Genomic DNA, 17,609 nt, shown 5'->3' on the forward strand with positions numbered 1-17,609 from the left:
CTAGATTTCTCATGACGAGTTAATGCATGTCCGTGGTTGGGTGCACCTGTAGTTCTGTTTATTGGTCAGTGGAAATGAAAAAGTCTGCGTTCATTGCAGTTCCAGTTTCTCTTCCATTCTGTGTCACAGACACCAACACACACTCATTGGAAAACAAAATGAAAAAAAAAGAAAAAAAAACAAAATGTACAATGGATGCATTGAAATTATATGTAATTGTATAAATGGTGCAACAGTAATAAAAGTTAAATAATTTAAAAAATATAAGAGCGTAAAGACTGATTAAATCTTTACTTTTGCTTCTTTTGCTTGGGAACTTGCCAAAGGAAATCCTTACATTCAGAGGAGAAATGTTACACCTGGAGCCACTTACTCATCTATTTAAAGCAAAGTAGGGGATAAATGAAGTAGGACTAGCTTCGTGCTCCTGTAGACTTGCTGCTCTAAACTCCTATTTCAATAGCACAAGTCTTTTTCAGGTGAGGTTGGAAAGGGTAAATGGCCAGCACATCTGGTACATATTTAGCCTAAGTGAAATAAAAATGTTTTACACCTGCTGTAAAGCATGTAAAGCTCTCTTGCCATTTTAAAGTGTCAGAGGTGTGCTGCCCGGGTTTTAACTGGGGATAAAGCAGTGGATTTGATTAAACTGATCCCCTAATTAGGCAATTAAATTTAATTAAAGTCCTATTAAATTATTTCTAGCACTGACGTGCTTGCTCTCTATTCCAGTGCCATTGTATGGGAGATAAAACGCCACTGCCATCATAGGCCCTTCTGTTCATTTCAAATATGGTTATCTTATGGAGCTGAAGAATTTAGTCAAATATAAGAAACATTTTTTCCAATGCCTGCCTGCTGCTTTTTTATTCAGCTTTTTTATTCGGCTTTTATAAACACTTGCAGGTTCCCAAGTGATGTCCTTGCTGGATACAGATCAAGATTTCACTATACAGCCCAGAATTCATAAAACAGCATATTTAGTTGGTCCAGTTCCTCTAGACTGAGCAATTGTAAATAAGAGAAGTGTAGGTTGTATACATGCCAAAAACACAAGCAGACTTGTGTATACTGAGGAAAACGCTGCTTTAAAATGATAAAAAAAAAGTTCACATATTCTCTCCCTATGCAATAAGGGTGACTCTACTTCCATCATGGTTATTTTTTTAATTTAGAAATACGAGCTTTGCCTATTGTGCAGGGGAGACTAATGCACCCCAGTACCTCCCTGGAGAGCTTACTGGAGCAGGCAAGAGTAGCATTGTGGGTTTGAGGTCAGGCCAAATACTTGCATGAACTTTGGACTAGGACCAAACTTTTGCATTCTTAATGTGAGGAAGTTAATTTGCACGTACTGTACCCAAATAAAGGGAATTCTTTCTTGCAAACATGTATCAGCGCAGCACTCTGGCTTAAAAAGAAGAGAAGTTTTGCAAATGAAATAGCCGGAGTGCTGCAGAGGGCTGGGAGATAACATGATCACACTAGCTTAGCAGGCTTTGCTCACATACAGCTGTCATGCTCTACAGCATCCTTGCGCAGCCAAGTCTGTGGCTTTCCTGCAAATTTATTAGAACCATATGCCATCATTTTCCAATGTCTTGGAGCACTTCAATCCACAACCCCTATGTGAGCCTTCACGAGGTCGGTCCTGGATGGAGAGAGGAGGAGGAATGCAAGGATCCTGTGTTGCTTCTGCCCTGATGCAGTAAACCTGAGAGTTATGGAACTAAATCTGTTCCCTTTTAGGCTGCAGGGGGCCACTGTTGGAGAGCAGGTATGTAACGTTTTTACTGTGTTGGTCTGCAGACATGCCTGCTAACAGAAATCACACCTGCACTGAGTTTGCACCCACCTGCTTCCTGTGCAATGGTCATAATAATGCTTGGTATCTACTGACAGTAGTTTGATCAACAGCTGCTTTGCTTTTCCCTGAGCTTCCTATAGCTGGCATGTAGGACAGGCAAGAAGATCTCAATTGCGCTCTTCCTGTACTTCTTTCTTCATCTTTTTCTTTTTTTTAAGGCAATATAAAACATCATGCTCCAAAGCTGTGTCCAAACCCAGCAGATCCTGCTAATGCAGGACGTGAAAACCTGCGCTGCAGCCCTCACAATGCCTTGGCTGAGAGCAGTTTCTTCCTGACTGTGTTGATGGTGTAAGATAATGTCGTGCTCCACGTGACTAGAAAACACAAGCATACGGGCAATAAATGTGTGCTTGCGTCCGGGAAGCTGAGAGGAAGTACAGCAGCAAACTGGTGCGCTTTAATAAAAGCAAGTGCTGAATCCTCTCCAAAACCAAGAAGGAACGTTGCAGTGTACTGTTTTCAGTTCTGTTATTCACAGACGCTTGTGACATCGGCCTGGTCACAGTAGATAAAATTTTTGGTGACAAACTGGTGGTGTTAAGGCACTCTTGACAGCCCGTTCCTCCCATTCTATACCTCTGTGCACAAGCAAAGAAACCACCTCTGTTCAAAAAGTTAATGATCTAGGCATATATGATGGGAAGAACAGAGGAGCAAGTATATCACTTGCCTGAGGTGGCATGGGAGGTCACGGCCCTGCTTTTCTTCACTCCCAATCAAGCACTTCATGTGCAGGATCCTCTCTTTCTGAGTTATAATCACTCCTTAAAAACAGTGAAGGCATGTGAAGGGTGCAGAGCTAACAGGCATGATAAAGCCATGAATGTAAGCACATTGCAGATAATCTCGAAGGACCCAGTGCTCTCATGATAGTGTGTCAGATAAACAGAGAAATTCAAGCCTGGGAAAGAGCCTTTTTGGTTGTTGAGAGCCCCTGCAGAGAGCTGTCTGCTAAGTCTGCTTCGTTTTGCCGTGGAGACTGTCAAAAATCTGCTGCTGTCCCTTCGATGACAGCAAGGTCAGTGCCATTGGCTTCGCTGACAGAAATGCTGCTGCTTTTTACTGTATAGCAACTCACCCTTTATTTATTTATTATTATACTTGAAACATATCTGCTGATGTTTTGACGTTTAAAGATGGAAGGACAGCTGGGTTTTGTTAAAATACTCCTAATGAAGCAGCTTGCTAGGGTTAGTGCTTACAGCTTGCACTGAAGCTGGTTTCTGGATGCTGACTTATATAACTGTATGGCAAAAAATCTTCCATGAAATGGGAGTTAAATTAAGCATTAGAGGATGCATTGGTGTCTTATGCGGTAGTCATCCTAGCTGTGGGAATACGTGCCTGCCAGGATCTGAACAGTCACCCACGCCAAATTTCTGCAAGTGCTTCCTTTGCTCTAGTAGTTAACTGCAACGCGTGCTAGTTCCTTATCTCACATCACCGTGGCATGTCCCATCTTGGGGCAGGCTCAAGCGCTGCCCTGATCCTACCTTGCTACCCTGCATTTGGAGCAGTGGGGGAAGCAAGCCCCCAGGCTTGCTTCAGGAGTTCCTTATCATTACACTGAATTTCCAGGAATGTGTTCTCAGTTAGCATAAATGGGTGAGTGTCAAACAAGTGCCAAAAAAAATGCCTCCAAATTCTTGCCAGTGCCACAGAAAGCATTTTCTCATGGTACATTTCTGCAGAGTGTTTACTGTTTTATTTTACATTGCTGTCTAACTGCACTCAATTCATGATCTTTGAGAATTTCTTTCCCCAAAATTATTATTCCTAAACTCTTGCTTTACTCTTTTTCCTTTGTGTCACAACACCACTTCTTCATCAAATTCTTCCTCTGCCTCTGCAGTTATCCTTAATCTTATTTAGTTGACTTTCTGCCTCTTTTTTTTTTTTTATATCCGGTTGTGTAGTTAACCTCCCCACCATTTTTCATGCAATATGAACTCATGTCAGCTGTTAGGCGGACAGATGTGGAAACCACGGTCCTCTATTCATGGGAAAAAGCCAGTGCAAAGGACAGAAGCATGTGTGCTTTCTCTTGGTGCAGTGACAGAGCTTTCTCCAGGAGTAGCTCCACATAGCTTTCCTTGCTGCCTTCATCATGACTGTTTCAGAATCAGTTAAGCAGGAGAGGATTCGGGGCGGATGTGGATGTTTCAAAATATGGACACAGAAATTGGGACACAGGGCTTGTGACACAATGTTTTTGCTTCCTGCAGACAATATGACTGTGTGTTAACTGTCCACCTTAAACTTACTTAGTCCCTCCAACTTCCTGTTGTCTCAGTTCTTGTTGCTTGTGTAAGCAATAAATATTAATTTCAGCATTTAATTTCCTGGATGTGTAAAATTATTCCCTGAATCCTTAGTTTGTCTTCCTCTCCAATATAACTTGTACTTTTCTGAGAGTCTCTCATTGCATCCAGAGGTTGCCTGATCTTGATGTCCATCGTGCATCATGGAGTGACGTCCATGGATGACTTTTTTTGAGACTGCTCAGCCAAGTGAGGTGCAGATTTGGTTCAGTTGCAGCTTTTTTGACTTGCGAAGCAAAAGTTCAAAGGTTATATATGATGTTCCTACTGCAGGTTGCTGAAATATTCTACCAGCCCTACCTGTTCATTATCTGGAAAATCCTCAAGTTGCTGCAAAACCAGTAACTTGCTGGATGTTATCACCAGTTCAGCTGACCAGCAATTTTAGATTAGTACTTGGGAAAGTTCCATGTTGAATCTGCCTTGAAAGATCAATAATTCATACTGGACTCATTAGAAGACAGAATAGAGCTGGTCACATTAGGAGGTGGAAATAATAGAATTCAAATTTATTTTCTCCGCTCAGCTCCAGCCAGTTCAGAGAACCAGTGTGAAACCAGAGTCTCTCTCTAGGTGGTCTTTTCACTTTGGGAATGAGTTAGGCATGGCAAGACTCATCGCAGATGGACTATAAGTCATAGTAGCCAAAAAAATGGAGAAGCTTTTCTAAACCTCTCTGTTAATACTTGAAGCCTTAGGGCTCAAGTAGGGGTTTATTCACAGGCTACAGGGGTTCCCTGAGAAGCTATTCTACTAGAGATGCCTGGTACTGTAGGAACTTTTCTTCTATCTCTCGTTCTAGTGGCTCCTATTTTCAGCACTCCTTTTCCCCCATGCTCATTTTATTTCAACCAGTTTTAGATTTATTATATGTTAATGAGAAGTGTGTGCTGCAATGGCAGGCCATACTTATGACCCATCAATAACTTTTTCCGGCTTTTGTTTTTTGCAGAGTTCTAGTATTCCTGTAGACTTTTGGATTGGGACCATAAAATCTTATATGTTTACAAAGTAGAGTATCAATTGACCTGGTGGAAGGAGAAATTGAAAAATAGTTATATTGTTGGGAATAGGTGCAAGGCTGGAAGAGTAAACCTTCCATTCTGAGGCAGCCCAGGATTCTCAAATGGCGCAATGTAAGCTAAAACACCCTGTGGAGACTTAAAATGGTATCATGTGTCTCTCTGTCTGTGTGTGTGGTTTAAGCTCTGCTGCTCTATTCAATTATCTGAACTTTGTCAGCTGCACTTCATTTTTTTAAATCAAAGGAACCATTCCTAAACTAGCGTTTTTGTCTCAAAAGGCAAACGACAGTAACTCCTAATTGGTACAATGCAAAAGAACAATTTCAGACCCATTAAACCTTAAATAATCTTTCCCAGTAGAAGAAATTCTAGAAGTATTTCAGAATCTTTCATTTAAAAGAAAAAGTTTCCTAATGATTATTTTTCTAAAAGCAGCTTTTGATGATACGCTAAATGGACAATCTAGTGGAGTCTGGCCATATCTTTATCTCAAGCTAAGAAGGAAAGCAAACCTGCAACATGTGAGGCCAGTCCATCATCTACCAAAATCAATAAAGATGCACTGAACTGTATGAAATTCTTTTTATTTGCAGTTATTTCATATAGATCTGGAAAAAAAAAAGATTAGCAGAAGAAGGTTTCATTATATTAGGTAGCAATGAATGATTTGATATGAGAGAATTAAGCTGTTAACCTTAGTGCTAACCTACTGGCAAAGACATTTGGATTTGAATTGTAGCACATAATGAATACTAATTAGGAACCTAATGCAAGTGCTGAAATAGCAGATTTGAAGGATTATTCCAGACTTTAGGTAGTCTTTTTTTATGAATGTTTTGAAGTGTTTCACAGTGAAAGAAGTGGGACAACATAAGACTCAGTACATTTCTCAGTACATACACACAAAAGAAGGAACAGGGAAAAAATAATGAGTGTAGGGAATGCTATATTCTTTACAATGGATGTTAAGTCTAAGATGGTGCATCATGCTGAAAGATAGTGGCGCACTTTAATAATTTTGGTTTGAACCCTCTGAGAGATTTTATGACCTGAGCTGTGTTTTGTGCTATCTTGGCCACTTCACTAGCTACATCTGGGCTAGTTACTTCTAGCTTTGGTGAGTCTACCAAACATAGTATAAGAGGAAATGCCCTCAAATTGTGCCAGGGGAGGTTCAGACTAGATACTAGAAAAAAATTCTACACTGAAAGAGAGGTGAAGCATTGGAATAAGCTGCTTGGGGAAGTGATGGATTCAGCATCCCTGGAGTCAGCATTCAGGAAGTGAGGCACTTACCATCATGGTTTAGCCAGCATGGTGTTGAAAGGCTTACGGTTGAATTTAAGGATCCTGAAGGTCTTTTCCAATGATTCTATGATTCTATACCACTAGGAGTAACTATGGAAAAGCTCCCAGGTTTTCATGTGTCCTACATCTCACACAGACTTCTGTGCTGACAGAGTAAAGAGAACTGAAATATTCTAGTGTGCTGAGCTTGAGAACATTTCTTCAGAACAGCTGCAGTGCTGAGAGCTTGGATAAAGCCGTAAAGTTACTTGGCCAAGGTAAGCAGAGAATGTACAAAAAGATTCATTTCTGAGGGTGATAGACAGTAGGTGACATGTAACTTCATGGCAGGGTTAAAGACTGAGGGTGTGTCCCCAGAAAGTCTGTTAAGAGAGCTTTTCTCTGTGAGGCTTATGTTCAGACAAATTTAGCTTACAAATATAAGAAATCTCATTTTTGGATGCCTCAGTGATATCTCGTGACAGCCTAAAGAAACCTTTTCCACAGCAGGGAATGGGAATGTAAAATGAAAGAAACCACAGCCCTGTGAGGTATGCATCGATAGCTGGAGCCCTACATTTGTGTAATCTTTCTAAAGAAAACTGGGGGTATGAGCCATGACCACACTTCCACCCAGGGATCAGTAACAGGAGATGAGGGAAAAGTGCTGTTTTAGAGATGGTATCATCAGATCAGGTCAGATCTAATGATGCTATCAGATCCAATTACAATCAGTTCCAGTCACCATGCTGCAACATAGACATGACTTATCTGAAGGAGCAACTATTGTAAGACTGGCCATTTCCATTGATTTCATAATCTTGCTCTTCAGCTTGACACTCCCAAAATTGCCTTGAAAGCCCTGAAAGTAAGAAATTGTCTCTTGCAAGTCAGTGGCAGAAGACAGGTATAGATGGTGGGGGGAAGGATCTTAAAAGGCCAGAGAAGCATTTGGGAGTGAGTCGATCAGAGGGGGAATGCAAAAAGACCGTGGCCAGCACAGCAGGTCAGGATAATGATTTCCACATTGCCAAGTCTGAATGGGTCCAAAAGCAGAGGCACAAGCTGAGACTGGCATAGTTCCTCCTAGGAACAGGGTGGGTGGCAGGCGACTGCAGTTAGACTTAGAACGTGCAAAATTCTTCGCTTGCACGTGGAGGCTTAGCGAAAGCCACACAGTGCTATTTTTTTCCTCCTCTTCTCTCTTACTCTAGCTCTCTCATGCTGGTGTTTACTTTCTTCTGCAGGTCTAACCACTACCCTTTACCTCCAGGCTCTCCTTCATCTCTTCCCCTAGATACGCTCTATTCATGCATGGTCAAAGCAGTCAAAGCTCCCATTTGAGAAGAACATGTGATATCTACCACATGTCTTCCTGAAAACTTCTGCGCTTCCAGAGGGGCCTTTATGAACAGCCTGGCTTTTGAAGGTATCTTGTACTAAAAAGAGGCATGAGACAGTGCCAATCCTATTAACTCCAGAGAGCATTTTATGAGCGACTTCTCCCATCTGACTTGTGTGCTTCTCAGTCTGGAGCAAGCACCTGGGGGCATCTGCTCCATATTGCTGCTGGAGAGAGTCACCTTGGTAGACAACAAGTCAAGCAGGAAGCTGCCAAATCACTCAATGGTGCTCAAGGATGGAGAAATGTTGTCAAGAATTGCATGAACATGATGGGAACCCTCTTTGGGGCAGGGGTGTGGAGAGTTCTGTCACAGGGCCTTCATGATTTTCTACAGTTCTGTGACAACCAGAGGTAATTCCAGTGGGAAGTGTTTTCCATCAGCTGAATAAGTAAAAGCTAGACTGTATCTGCTTTCATGGAATAATAATTCCCTCTACATTGTCTTTAGCAGGACTAAGCTCTGTGCAAGGTATTGCTCAGTCTCAGACAAACCCCATGGTTCTTCAATAGCTGGAGGATGTTTCTCTGAGATACTGAGCCATCCCCCTTTAAAAGGGGTTTTGAATTGTTGTCCGAGTGCCCAGAATGAGACATTTCTCTGCTTCATTTTTCTTTTTTTTTTTCTTACAAGTTTTTATTCCAGGCATTCCCCCACCTACCATGCCATTAATAGGCAAAGCTGTTAACTTTTTCCTGTACACTTCAATCGATCCAAGACTGAGAAAGAGTAGGTTGGGTTTTGGTCAAATCCTTCTTTTTTAGAGATTCAGCTGATGCCTCAGCCTGCTGTAAGCAAGGACCATATTGATACTTCAACTGGGCAAAATCTTCAGCGGTTACAAATGGATTTGAGGTGAGGATATTCTAATGGTGAAAATATTCTAATCTTTGTGTGCTTTAGTTAAAAATACAATTCATGATGACTACTGGATGAAAAGTCTAGTTAGCCCATGAACCCTCAGAGTGCTGCCTGGGCAAAACGGTGGGAGGCTTTCTTTTAGGTAGTACATCTGCTGATTTGGCAGAATTGGGCCACCAAGTTGTTGTGATCAACTGGATGAAAATGACCTGCAAAATCCCTGCCTTATGTACAGTGCTGACTGCTGAGCAATCACTGCTGTTCTCTGCTTTTTGCTTTGTGCTGGCCTGGCTATACCAGTAGTGAGCTGGGATCAGTGTATGGAGAAACCGCAACATTTTAAACCACCTTTTTCTCTTTCAAGGAGAAAATTATTTTCTAAACCTTTGATTTTTTGTTGTGGTGAGGGAGTAATGAGGTGAGGAAGTAAAGCTAAGTCTGACTTTCTCAAGTCATGGTACCTCTCCACACAGCCACGTGCGTGCACTAGGAACCACTCAGAAGTGACTCAGCTGGACACGTGAAAATAATCAGATCCATTCAAAACTCCGGAACTTATAGTCTGAGGATTTTTTCAAAGCCTTCCAGTTGAAAACCCCATGGGTTCATCTCCCTTTATACGTTGTCTCAGCCTCTGGCATCTATCAACACTTAAACCTCAAAGCAAAATACATGCAAAAACTCCCGGGCTTTATGTCAGAAGTCTTGGAAACCACCGCAGTTTTCACACTCCCTTCCTCAATTTTAGGTTTGGTCAAATTAATCCCCATCTCAGTGAATTTAAGATCCAGATTGCACACACAGTTTGCCATGGTTTTAGCTAGAGTAATTATGCTATTAAAATAATCATTAAAATTGAGTTATTAAAATGAAGGAAAAAAGGCAAATTAAAGCTGTGAATATTTGTTCAACCAGAGCCACTATGTCTAGGCAGTACATTTGAACTGCTTTTACATTTTATATGTGGATATAAAATGGAACTCCCCAGTTATCAGCTGTGCCCTTCTACAAAATCTGGATTTTTTTGTATGCGGGTGGTTCCCAATGAGTGAGCTCAGCTGCTATCTGAAACTAGTGGGTGTCTTAGCCTCTCACCTTGTAGATTTTCCCTGCTGTTTTATCTACTGTGCAGATACAGGAAGGTGTGTAATATTTTAGTACCTGCCTGTCTCTATTTATAATACTTCCAGAAAGTCCCTAATCTTTATTGAACAGCTTTATCTTTTTCAAATAAGAAACATGAATTTCTTACAGAGTGTACAATTAGACTTGTCAGAAGAAGTTACTGAATAACTAAGGGGAGAGACATTCCTTGAGCCATTGTATCAAACCTAGTAATAAAAAGAAGAGAGCTCCGTTTTTCTCCTTCTGCCATGCTGAGCAGAGCTCTAACAGAATAGAAATGACAGTATGGCTTCATTTAACCCCCAATCTGGAAAGTTACAGAAAGTTACAGCATTTTCATTTCTCATCATTTGCTTTTTAAGGCAGATAACCTTAACTTTTTCTATGTGTACATTATTAGCACTTACAACTCCTCACTGTGGAGAAGTGATGCTAATTAAAATCCTTAAATGATTGGAACTATTTAATATGTACTTTGACAACTTTTATTCATTGGAACAAATTGTTATGTGAATATCCTCATGAAATATGAGATATATTTGATTAGACTGTTTCACCATGAAATATAAATGGCACTATATATACTCCCATTACATATATCTATTACAATGGGCCAAGTAATTCTGTTGCGTGTCACACTGCCCTGTGGCAACCAGGATCCAGTGGTGCTGTAGTATAAGTGAACCCACCTCTGCCGTGACTGATAACCCCAGACAATTGCAGATATTACTACTCTATTTAGATTAATGACATACTTTTCCTCTCTTCTGGGACAAAGACAACTCCTTCTTTTCTTAAAAAAAAAGGAAAAAAAAAAAAAAAAAAAAGAAAACTACCCTAGATTTGCTAGATGTAGAGCCAATGCCTGAGCAGGTAATCAGAACAGCTCTCAAGAGATGCTGGAGAGTTGGGGTATGGGGGAGGTGGAGAGTCAGGAAGAAAAGTATTTTTTTGTTTTAGATTAATTTCTCATCATGTGATAACTGACAATTTCTTTACTAGTTTATTTTTGGCAGTTTATTTCTGCGAGAGCATTCTTCTATTTTTCAGATTTTAGAACCTGAGGTTTTCTGTAGACAGTCTTATTGCATGATCTACTCTTAATGAGGAGAAAAATGACCCTCAATTTTGGAAAAAAAACAAGCCCTTAATCTAAATCAAAGCTTCAAAATAATCTTAACAGTTTTAGCTGGTTCAAGTTTTAAGTGCATAAACAAAAATGCATCAGGTAAAGCCAGTGGCTATTACAGAGCAACAGCCTAATTCTTCTCATTTTTGGAAGGCCGCATTGGGAACAACGTAGCCTTGTCCTGGACATGAGTATCTTTGCTCTTCATTGCTATTCTGAAATCATACATGTACTAGTCGCCCATGTGGTTACAGTTTTTACCCACCTTCTCCCTCTGTATTGCTGTTCCTCATCTTTAAGGGTTTGTGGGAGTCCTTGGTGAGCAGCCAAACATCATGGACTGCCCAGTCCTGTTTAATTGGAGAAAGCAAAAGTGTAATGTGGTCCCTGTGGTCTAAGCTTCAGAGTGGCTGTTCAAAAAATGGAGAGAAATAATTCTGGTGAGATGCAAAGCTTAAAAGCTTGTATTTTCTTGTATTTGCAGTAGTACTAACTGTATTAAGTTATCCAAGAGTGTAAGGATTTACTAAGCCTCTCTGCACAGTGCTGTGCCAATGGGGTATTTCTTTGTTAAGCTGCCTTTATGTAGCTATCTGTACAACATAAGCTCATGCTTTGCAAAAAGAGCAAATGTTTGGGATTATCCTGCAATGATGAAGAGGCACAATGTGAATTACAGGGGTATAAATTACTGCCTATGGGTTGAGTTGGTTGGGAGCAGAGGGTGTGTCTAGGTTTCTGGAGAAGCACCAGGGAAGCAGTCAATCAAAGGGTTTAAAAGCACTAACTAAACCTGAGAAAAAGGGGAGTGCAAAGTGATGCTTTATCTGCTTTCTCCCATTTTTCCCCTTTCCATTTCTAGACTCAGCAGTTCGTGGCATGCTTTTTGTAATATTTCTGTGTTCCTCTGCTGTTGGACACTGCTGATATATCTAATATATTGCAAAACTATTTTTCCTCTTCAGCTTTCCTGACCCAAAATCCTTTTGGAGAATCTATCAAGTATGCTCTCACAAAAATACCTATTTTTTTTTTCATTTGACCAACCAGGCTCCTACCGCCCTACTTCTCCAAGTATTACAGCGGTGATGCCATGCACATCTGTCTCTCTTTCTTTTTTTTTAAAAGGATTTTTTTTCCTTCTGAATCCTGAAGGAAGGAACATGAAGGAAGGATTCTTGTTGAAGGAAGGACCCTTGTTATGGTGAAAGACAGTCTAAAGTCAGTACAGTGGCCATTCAAGCGCAGAAACAGAAATTTTCAGTTCTTGCAAAGAAAGTTCAATACTTTCATCTTTCACATCATTCAACACATCCTTCCTTTTCCCTCTCTTTCCCTTCCCTGGGTTTCTCTCATGGGAGCGAAAGGCTCTCCAGTCTCTGGGAAACCTCTTCCTGGATCCAGGACACACATGCTCCTGTGTACACTCACAGTCCCCTAAACAGTGAAACCTTCAAATTGTGTCTAAATTCTGTCCTGATCACTCTAGCTGGTGTATCCCAAGGCATAAAGTGCTTCAGACAACCTCCTGCATCTTGACAGGTGCCAGCTTCTCTTGTCTGCACTGTCCCAGCTGTGGACATCCTCTGGTCAGCTTTGGGGAGAAGTCAAAGATGCTTCTTGAAAATGCAGGGACAGCACAAGGCAAACTGAATATCACATCTCAATAACATGGAGGCTACTATCTTATTCAATTCTAGTTTTTCAATTTTGTAGACAACTGAATGTCTCTCCAGCTGTAGGCAATCTGTATAGCTCCATGGACTGCAGAGCTCTGGTGGTCTAGAGATCTGATTCTCAATTCTTGAGCATAATGAAGCTGCTGCAAAATTAACACAAAAGTCCTTCCCAACCCCTGCAGAACCTTGTATACCATTGTATACTAAGTCCCAGAAATACCATTTATTTAAATGCAAAATTATTTGAGGAGGATTTCGTTATGTTGCTAAACTGCTTGGAGCAGCCAATCCCCTGTTTCAGTACTGTGTATACTTGTACTCATTAATCAATAAAATCTGAGGTTAACTACAACTAGTTGTGATCTCCCACTAAGATGAGTATCTGAGGCACTGTAACTTGCAGGATCATTTTTGCCTGCGGAGAACCATGGTCTGATGCTGATTGTATTCAGACAATAGGTTTATTTGTAATAAAGGGGGGTGTTGAAAGGCAGATTGCCATATTTTGTGGGGAGGGAGTGGAAGGAAAAATAAGTATGAAGAAGCTTTGTAATCCTAAATACTCCAGGAGATGTGAGCTGAGAAAAATGAAGTTTTCACTCTGTGGGAAAATAACCTTTCTGAAATTTAGTGTTACTCTGATTTGAAAAATGTTTCTAATTTGGAATTTCCCACCGTAACAAAAGTTTCAGCAATTGTAATTCTGAAGAACAAAAATATTTTGTCAATATTTAAACCATGAAGAGAGTGAAACTATGTACAATAGTTTGTGTGTCTTGCATGCACTTTATTTATATACATAATATTGATAAAGTACTTCTGAATATTTGTTTAAAAATAGAAACACAATCTCAGGATGATTAAGTCTCAGTGACATATGTATGTATACATATATATACACACACACTATCCTTATTGCTATGCATTAGACATCAAACTAGCTGTTGTGATTCTTCTCCTAACAGCGAACAAATGTTTCTGAAAGGCTGAAAGCTCTTGTGGCTTTTCTCGGGAGATGGGCTCATTTCTGCTTAAAGGTTTGTGTTTCTCTGCTGCGAGGAGACAGTGCAGAGAACTAAAGAGCACATGTCAGAGCAAGAACTGAAGTTTGGCAGGAGCCAGGCTGCGCTTCACACGCTCAATACCTCCCAGGAATCGGCTGGCAGCCCACTGAAGTCAATGGGAACTTCTGACGGGCTTCAACGCACCTTGGATCAGGCCCAAAGGGACGCTTTTCAGCAAAATGCTTAGGTGGATTTTACTTCAGGCATGAGCTTAATGAGACTTTAGCAGGTACTTCAAGTTGTGCACCCTTGCTTTTCATGAGCAGAAGCTAAATGCACTAAAGTCTCACCACGTGAACTGTCACAAGGTGATAACACGAGAAGATCTCAGGACCGCGGGCTCTAATTGTTTAAATACAAACTGAGATGAAAGTTTGCAAGGAGGTGCTGGGCAACAGCTCTCAAAGGAACCACAAAAAAGACTACTGTTTCAGGGGAAAAAAAAAAAAAAAGTGGTTCTAGCAGAATGGGAAGTGAGAGAACAGACATTATAAGCAGGGGATTTTCCAAGTTTTACATATGAGGCCAAATTTGTAATGGGGTAGGACTGAAAGATCAAAGCCAAAGGTGGTATAAATTGACATATCAATCAGTCAGATTAAAGGTTGGGTTGATAGTGTGCCTGCTTGGGAAGGAAAAGAAATGTGAAACAGCACATAATAAAGATTTATATTTAGTAATTCCAGTTACTGCTTGCTTGCTGGCCTACCCTCCAGCTTTGTCTATTGAAGACTTCTTTGTTAGCAAGGCCTAGATTATCTGATTATCTTTTTTTTTTCCTTTTTTAAGTAGGAGAAGAAGTGCTGTAATACTTCTATGAGTTAAAATGCCTCTCTGCAGAATTTAGCACGTAGCAGCTACTCAGATTACATTGAAATGTTAAAGAAAAAGTTCCCTGTTTTCTAAAGAACAGCTTATACTTCAGAGGGGGGACAATAACACAGAAATGGACACGAAATTGGCAGTAAGTCAATATGGGCTAAAATCCAACTCCCGAATCTGGCTCTAGAGTGGTTTCTCATTGTACAGGATGAGGACTTAGGTCTGGAGTCATCACCTTTGAATATGTTTGGATTTGCATTAACATTAGAAGTGATATTTTAAAATGATATTTTTCACTAACTTCTAGCAAGGACAATCCTCTGTGCCTGTGGTTAAAATGAGGCCTTAAAAATTTGTGTAAGCTACTTTCATTTTCCTTTTACCTATTTTTACTGTGATTCAGTTTTGTGGACCCAAATTATTTATTCTGACGTGAATATACTTGTTTTGCTGTGTAAACATTATCTTAAGTGTGAAGTGGGTTCTCTTGCTGAGCCATTACAAAATTCTGTAGGCACCATGACCATGTTAGTATTCTGCTTATTTAGTCACCAAAGCAGCTTGTGTAATTTTATCACAAAATGAACCACTGGGCACCCCCGGGAGATGCTTCTATCAGCTGCATTGCCATTTTCTAGAATGACAATCTAGCAGCGTGAAATCTGAGAAACAATAAACCCATAATAACAGTAATAAAACCGCCCGGCCTTCGCAGGCTTTTATTCTGAGGTCAGGTGACTCATGTAAAAGCAATCCAGGCCAGTCATGAGACAAAAGTTTTTGTGGCCACATCAGCTTTCCAGAGTTTACTGCAGCTCTCAAGTTGGGCTTGTGTTCAGTTCATCAGATTTATGAATGCATTGTTCTGAGTTTTAAATTATAGCCTTTGGTGACTGGCTTCACACACATCTCCCGGGGCAGGCAGCAGAAACGTCTTAAGAGCATAAGTGAGTGTATACAGCCTTTGCTCTCTGCAGGATACTTTTCACTTAAAAAAACTCTATTTTAAGCTAAGACTGTCTGTGAAGGTAGCTAATTTCTCTCTCTCATTTTTCAGATCACAAGCCCATGGCGCAATGTTGGTATGTGTTTTTACCCTCAGGAAACAGCTTGCCAGAATGTTGTGGGGATCAAGACATTCTTCTTCTAGGCTTATTTGCTGCCTTGCTTTTACCTCAAACCCTTTTCCTGAACTTGAAATTTCTTGTTGCAAATTTCAGCTCCAAAGCACAAGTCAAACTATTTACCATAAGGATTCCCAAGCAAGAATTTTAATCATGTTCAGTATATCTGATTTCACTTAGGAAGAGCATGGCATCTTACTGCATACCTCTGAATTAAAATGCAACACAGGGGCGCTATTGGCCTCAACTGTCCACGTTCTCTCTGTTCCCAGCATTATCTTCTTCTCCTGCAGTGGAATCATAACTGGTTAAGTGTTGTCTGATGACTTTACCTTTCTCAATAGCAGTCCTGTACATTATTTCAAGGTCAAAGAAGTTGTAAGTACAGTGTTATGCTGGGGAAGCTCAGGCATGGATGTATAATCCTCTGCTGTTCCTTTTTTCAAGTGACCGCAGTGACTTGAACTGCTGCAGCTGAATAACCACATCTTGATTCTCAGAACTCAATGAGCTATATTTGTTTAAAAGGGTTGAATAAAATTAAAGACATCAATAGTTTCCTCGGGAGAAGGCTAGAAATGATGATAGAGAATCAATATCCTTTCTACTCAATATCATTTCTACTCATCCATGTCAGTGGAAGTTCAGCATCAGGGTAAGGTATGTGGACTTTTATAGTGGGAAAAGGGGTGGCTGTTAGTGAGATGGAGTGGTTTGGGTAGAAGGAGAGCAGCCACTTCACTGTCCTGCTTATGCAAGAGACCATGGCAGCTGCTGACTCAATATTCGTATCTGCTATAGTTGAGTTTTCCAAAACAACTGTGAAGCACAGCAATAGTGACCCTGGTGCTGGGAGACGAGTTTCCTTATCCTAAGGTGAGAAAGGTGGGTTTCGTATCTGGGCCTGGGAGGACAGATTTTGAAAGCACAGCAGTTACTAATGCTCTCTGTAATGAATGAATGAATCATGGTGGAAGAGAAGTAGGAGAGGAAGTGGCCTTCATTGGCTGGAGTGATGTGCTCTGTCTTTCAGACAGTCATTATGCCAGACCTCCTCAGCCCACAGAAATGTGCCTTGGAAGGCTCACCAAACCTCCTAATTGGTGCTCTTTTGGGAAATAACGTTTCTCCTGGGCACAACATCAAAAGAAGGAATGAGGAAGCTGTCTTTGACAGCTTTGCTCTCAAGAAGGCTGCGTGCTGGGCTTTGCTAGTTTCATGGGCTTGCAGGGGCATGAGTCATGGGAATGACTTCTGTCTATTGGAAACAAACTTTTGGGGATCAAGACATTTTCACTTCATGCACAAAGTTTAATATGTAAAAGCTGCTGCCATCACAGATGAGTATGCATTTGAAAGGGTTGACTCTTCCACCCCTAGATTAGAATACACCACATATATATATATAGACACATCTATATGTATGTGTATTATCTTTTACAGCTTAGGCATTGTATGTGAAGTTAATGTTTGGAGCTGAAATGGGTGACTGATGTCTGGATTTAGATTAGGAAACACTAAAACAATCAGGAAATCGTGGTCCCAAAGAGTAGAAGTGTCCAAGACAATCACTGTTTCAACAATCAGGCCTGAGCTATGCTGTTGGTGACCCTCATTCCTGCTGCCCTTATATTGCTTGGATTTCCTTGGTTGATTTCTGATCAACACATTGCCTTGTTTGGTGATCTCTGGGGCCTGTGTCATTCACCACCCTGGCTTCCCCTGGATGCTGTGGGATGGTGCTAGTGGGTGACAGTTCTGCCCGTACTGGGGTCAGCCACAGCTCCTGGCTCCTTCCCCTTTATGCTGGTCCCCAGAAGCCCCATTTTAGGCTTGTCCAAAGCCAGATGGCCTCCTAGAGTACTCTAAACCCATTCTCTATGAGCCTCCACAAAACCG

The sequence above is a fragment of the Tinamus guttatus genome, unplaced genomic scaffold (genome assembly GCF_059628265.1).
Source record: "Tinamus guttatus ecotype Peru unplaced genomic scaffold, ASM5962826v1 Tinamus_guttatus_pri_ptg000302l, whole genome shotgun sequence".
Classification (NCBI taxonomy): domain Eukaryota; kingdom Metazoa; phylum Chordata; class Aves; order Tinamiformes; family Tinamidae; genus Tinamus; species Tinamus guttatus.